Here is a 6,000-nt window from a genome sequence, read left to right as displayed (position 1 = left end):
TTTATAAATTTGACTCAGTTCTCTGTATATTTTAGAAATGAGTCTTTTGTCAGAAACACTAGTTGTAAGAAAATGTTTCTGAATTTATTACATTTCTTTTGACCTTGGTTACAGTGGTTTTGTTTGTGCAAAAACTTTTTAATTTAATGTAATCAAAATTAAATAGTTTTTTAATGATGTTCTCTATCTCTTCCTTGATCATAAATAGTTTTCCTTTCCATAGATCAGACAGTTAAACTATTCCTTGATCTCCTAGATTGCTTATAATATTGTCTTTTTTAGGTCTAAATCCTGTATCTATTTTGATCTTATCTTGGTATAGGGTGTGAGGTGTTGGTCTAATCCAAGTATTTGCCATACTAACTTCCAATTTTTCCCAACAGTTTTTATCGAAGAGAGAGTTTTTATCCCAAAAGCTGGACTCTTTGGGTTTATCAAACATCATTTCCTGCTACCTCTTTTGCACATAATCTATTCCACTGATCCACCATTCCACTTCTTAGCCAATATTTTGATGACTGAAGCTTTATAATATAAGTTTCGATCTGGTAGGGCTAAGCCACCTTCTTTTGCACTTTTTCCCCATTAAATCCCTGAAAATTCTTGACTTTTTATTTCTCTATATGAATTTACTTACAATTTTTTTAACTCATTAAAGTAATTTTTTGGAATTTTGATTGGTAGAGCACTAAATAAATAGTTTAATTCAGGTAGAATTGTCATTTTTATTATATTACCTTGGCCTATTTATGAGCAGTTGGTATTTGCCCAGTTATTTAAATCTGATTTCCTTTGTGTGAGAAGTATTTTGTAATTGTTTTCATAAAGTTTCTTAGTCTGCCTTGACAGGTAGACTTCCAAGGATTTTATATTGTCTGAAGTTACTTTGAATGGAATTTCTCTTTCTTCTAGCTCTTGCTGCTGTGTCTTGCTAGTAATATATAGAAATGCTGAGAATTTATGTGCATTTTTGCTAAAGTTTAATAATTGATAAAGTTGCTAATTATTTCTGGTAGGTTTTTAGATATTTTTTAGGGTTCTCTAGGTACACCACCATGTCATCTGCAAAGACTGAGAGTTTTTTCCTTCCTTCCCAGTTCTAATTCCTTCTATTTCTTCTTCTGCACTTTTTGCTGAAGCTAACATTTCTGATATAATATTGAATAGTAGTGGTGATAATGTGCATATTTTTTTCACCCCTGATCTTATTGGGAATGTCTCTAACTTATCCTCATTGCATATAATGCTTGTTGATGGTTTCATATAGATACTGCTCATCATTCTAAGGAATAATCCATTTATTCCTATATTCTGTAGTGTTTTTAACAGGAATTGGTGCTATATTTTGTCAAAGGCTTTTTCAGTATTTTTGAGAAAATCATATGATTTCTATTAGGTGTGTTATTGATATAGTCAATTATACTGATGGTTTTCCAAATATTGAACCAACTCTGCATTCCTGGGACAAATCTTGCTTGGTCATAGTGTATTATCCTAATGATGACTTGCTGTAATCCCTTTGCTAAGATTTTATTTAAGATTTTTGCATCCATATTCATTAAGGAATTTGATCTATAATTATCTTTCTGTTTTGACTCTTCCTGGTTTAGGTATCAGCACCATATTGGTGTCATAAAAGGAATTTGACAGAACTTCTCCTAGTGCTTAAAATAGTTTATATAAAATTAGAATCAATCACTCCTTAAATGTTTAGTAGTATTCACTTGTAAATGGGTCTTACCCTGGAAATTTTTTCTTGGGAATTTATTGTTTTCTTCAATTTCTTTTTCTGACATGGGTTTATTTAAGTATTTTCTTTCCTCTTCTGTTAATTAGAGTAGCTTATATTTTTTTGCAAATATTCATCATTTCCCGCAGGCTGTCAAATTTGTTGGTATTCAATTGGGCAAAATAGCTTCAAATTTTCTTTTTAATTTTCTCCTCATTGGTGATAGTTTACCCTTTTCATTTTTGACACTGGTAATTTGGTATCTTTATTTCCTTTTGAAGCAAAGGTTTGTCTATTTCATCAGTTTTTCTCATAAAATCAATTTGTTGGATCAATGATTTTCTTGCTTTTCACTTTATTAATCTCTCCTTTGATTTTCAGAATTTCTAATTTGGTATTTAATTGAGTCTTTAATTTGTTCTTTTTTTAACTGGCTATTTACATTCCAATTTAATTTGGGCTCATATTTCTTTGACCCTTTATTACATGTAATTTTATTACATCATGATCTAAAAAGCATGCATTTATTATTTCTTCCTTTTTGCATATTATTGTAAGGGTTTTATGCACTATTAGATGGTCAATTTTAGTATAGGTGCCATGTACTGCAGAGAAAAAGGTGTATTCTTTTCCATCCCCCTTCAGTTTTCTCCAGAGTCAAGTTTTCTAAGATTTTATTCACCTTTTTAACTTCCTTATTGTTTACTTTATGTTTAGATTTATCTACTTCTCAGAGAGGGAGGTTGTGATCACCCATTATTATGGTTTTGTTATGCCTTCTTGCAATTCATTCAGTTTTGCCTATAAGAATTTGAATGCTTTTTATGACTTGGGGCATATACGCTTAAAAATAATATATAACTTCATTGTCTATAGTGCCTTTTAAGAAGATGTAGTTTTGGGGAGACTAGGTAGCACAGTGGATAGAGCACCAGCCCTGGAGTCAGAAGTACCTGAGTTCAAATCTGGCCTCAGACACTTAATAATTATCCAGCTGTGTGGCCTTGGGCAAGCCACTTAACCCCATTGCCTTGTAAAAACTAAAAAAAAAGATGCAGTTTCCTTTCTTATCCTTTTTTAATAAGATCTGTTTTTGCTTTTGCTTTGTCTGAGATAAGGTTTGCCACCACTGAATTTTGTTTTACTTCTGTGGAAACAATATATATTTTGCTCTAGCCTTTTACCTTTACCCTGTGTGTATCTCTCTGCTTCATTTGTATTTCTTGTAAACAGCATATTGTAGGATTCAGGTTTTTAATCCATTCTGTTATCTGCTTTCATTTCATGGAAGAGCTTATATTTACAACTAAGATTAATATTTCTGTATTTCCTTCTATGCTATCTTTCTCTGTTTATATGTTTCTCTTTCCTTTTCACTTATTTCTCAAGTAAATCATGCCAAATTATTATTGATTTTATTGCCCTCTCCTTTCTTTTTTTGTTTATTATTTTATATTATTACAATAAACTTGTGAGAGTAATCATAAGTCCTTCTCCCCCTTCAAAAGATGAGAAGCCTCAAGAATAGTGAGAGAGAAAAAAGTATACTTCACTCTGTGTTCAGGTTCTAATGGCTCTGTCTCTGGGATGAGTTGCCTTCCCCATCATAAGCACCACAGAATTTGCTTCAATATTTTTCCCACAATTGCTATCACTAGCTGTATTTGCCTCCACTCTATTCCTCCCCACTCTCATCAATTCCATTCTCTCTCTCTCTTTTCATCCTGTCCCTGTTCAGAAGTATGTTGTATCTAAGTACCCTCTCCTTTGATCTTCCCTCTCTACTATCACCTACTGCCCCCTTCACTCCCCCCCCCAATCCCTTTCCTCTCACTTTTCTCTAGGATAAGTTAGATTTCTATAACCTATTAATTGTGCATGTAATTTCCTCTTTGAGTCATTTCTGATGAAAATAAAGGCCCACTCCCCCCCATCTTCCCCCATTTTACTCCATTGTAAAAGCTTTTCCTTGACTCTTATGTGAAATATCTTAGCCCCCCTGTTCATCTATTTTCTCTTCCTCCAAGTACTTTCCTTTATCACCCATTGACTCTATCTTTTTAGTATATTATACCCCTATATTCAGCTCCTTCCAGTGTCCTATCTATATATGATTCTTCCAATTGTTCTTATAAATGAGAAAGTTCATATGAGTTACCACTATCTTCTTCAGCATCATTAAGTTACTCATAATTAGTCCTTCTCATCCACCTCCTCTATAGTTCCCCCAAGTCCTGTACTTGGAGATCAAACGTTCTGTTCAGCTCTGATTGTTTCAACAGAAAAGTTTGAAAGTCCCATGTTTCATTGAAAATCCATCTTTTTCCCCTGAAGGAGGATGTTCAGTTTTTCTGGATATTGATTCTTGGTTGTAAACCAAGATCTTTTGCCTTCCAGAATATCATATTCCAAGCCCTACAAGCCCTTAATGTAGATTCTGCCAGATTCTGTGTAATCCTGACTCTAGAGTCATGGTAGTTGAATTGCTTGTTTCTGGCAGCTTTCAGTATTTTCTCCTTGACTTGGGAGTTTGGGAGTTTGACTACAATATTCCTAGATGTGTTTCTTTTGGGATCTCTTTCAGGAAGTGACTGGTGGATTCCCTCAGTTTCTATTTTACTTTCTACTTTTAGGATCTCAGGACAATTTTGCTGTATTATTTCTTAAAAAGTGAAGTCTAGGCTCTTTTCCTGGTCGTGACTTTCAGGTAGTCCAATAATTTTTAAATTATCTTTTCTGGATCCATTTTCAAGATCAGTTGTTTTTCCAAAGAGATATTTCACATTTTCTTCTAATTTGGATGGGGGAAGGGGCGGCTAGGTGGCACAGTGGATAGAGCACTGGCCTTGGAGTCAGGAGTACCTGAGTTCAAATCTGGCCTCAGACACTTAATAATTACCTAGCCGCGTGGCCTTGGGCAAGCCACTTAACCCCCTTGCCTTGCAAAAAATAAAAATAAAAAATAAAACAAAATAAAACAAAAACTAATTTAGATGGGGGGGGCTGGTATAGTTTTGTTTCTTCCTTAGTTCTCACAAATTCATCAGCTTTCTGTAGTTCCTTTCTGCATTTGAAGGAGTTATTTTCTTTGGAGCAATTTTTTTATCTCCTTTTCCAGCTAGCCAATTCTGCTTTTTAAGGCACTCTTTCCTCATTTGCCTCTTGTGCTACTTTTACCATTTAGCCTAAATTGATTTTTAATATTCTATTTTCTTCAGTATGTCTTGTATTTCTTTCACTAAGTTGCTGACTTGATTTTCATGATTTATCTGCATCACTCTCATTTCTCCTCCCAATTTTCCTCTACTTCCCTTAATTGCTTTTCAAAATATTTTTTGATCTCATCCATAGCCTAAGCCCATTTTCTATTTCTATTGGAGATTTTGGATACAGAAGCTTAGATTCTGTCATCATCTGAGTATGTATTTTGATCCTCCATGGGACCAAAATAATTTTCTATGGCCAGATTTTTCTTTTTCTGTTGCTTGCTCATTTCCTCAACCTATGACTGATATACCAAACTTCCAAGGCTTTGAGGAGTTTTGGGGACAACCCACAGGGACCTTAATTCCTCCAAAGTCTTATGAGAGGCTCTGACCGCTCTCTTGCCTTTATTCAGGCCCTCCCCTCTGCCCTGGAGCTGTGAGGATGGTCCCTGCTTGGCTATGGTGGTATTGTTGGGGCCCAGACTGCAACCTGGATCTGAGTGGACAAACAGCTGAGACCTGCCCCAAGGAGAGCAGAGAGATCTCTGTAGTTTCCCCTGACCCCCTTACCATCTGTGGGCTGAGAGCTCTGGATGTGCTAGGTGGCTCTGCCAACACCCACTGCAGGTTCTCACCACAGGGCTCACTCTGGTGTGGCAGAGTTCTCTCACCATCCCTTCTGGCTGTCCCTGATGATCCCTAGGCCAAGAGATCTGTAAACTGCCCCCTCTGTCATGGATTCAGGTGCTGGACCTGGCTGTGCTGCCTTGCAGCTGAGGCTGCATTGTAACTTTTTCCAAGCCCCATCCCGGTGGAACAGACCTTTCCTGTCAAATTTATAAGTTGTCTTGGACTTGGAAATTGTATCACTCAGTCTTTCTGGTTTCTTCTCCCCCAAATTTTGTCTAGAGTCATAATTTTATGGCTTTTGGAATTTTAGGGGGAACAAGTTCCCAGGAATTCCTGTCTTCATGCCCCTATCTTGGCTCCACCTCCCACCTTTGAGTTTGCCCTTTTTTTTCAATACACTCCATGGACACTCAATCCTCATGAGTCAAAGCATCA

Source organism: Macrotis lagotis, chromosome 1 (genome assembly GCF_037893015.1).
Source record: "Macrotis lagotis isolate mMagLag1 chromosome 1, bilby.v1.9.chrom.fasta, whole genome shotgun sequence".
NCBI classification, from domain to species: Eukaryota; Metazoa; Chordata; class Mammalia; order Peramelemorphia; family Peramelidae; genus Macrotis; species Macrotis lagotis.
The sequence above is the reverse complement of the archived record's forward strand: the minus strand, read 5'-3'. Positions refer to the sequence as shown.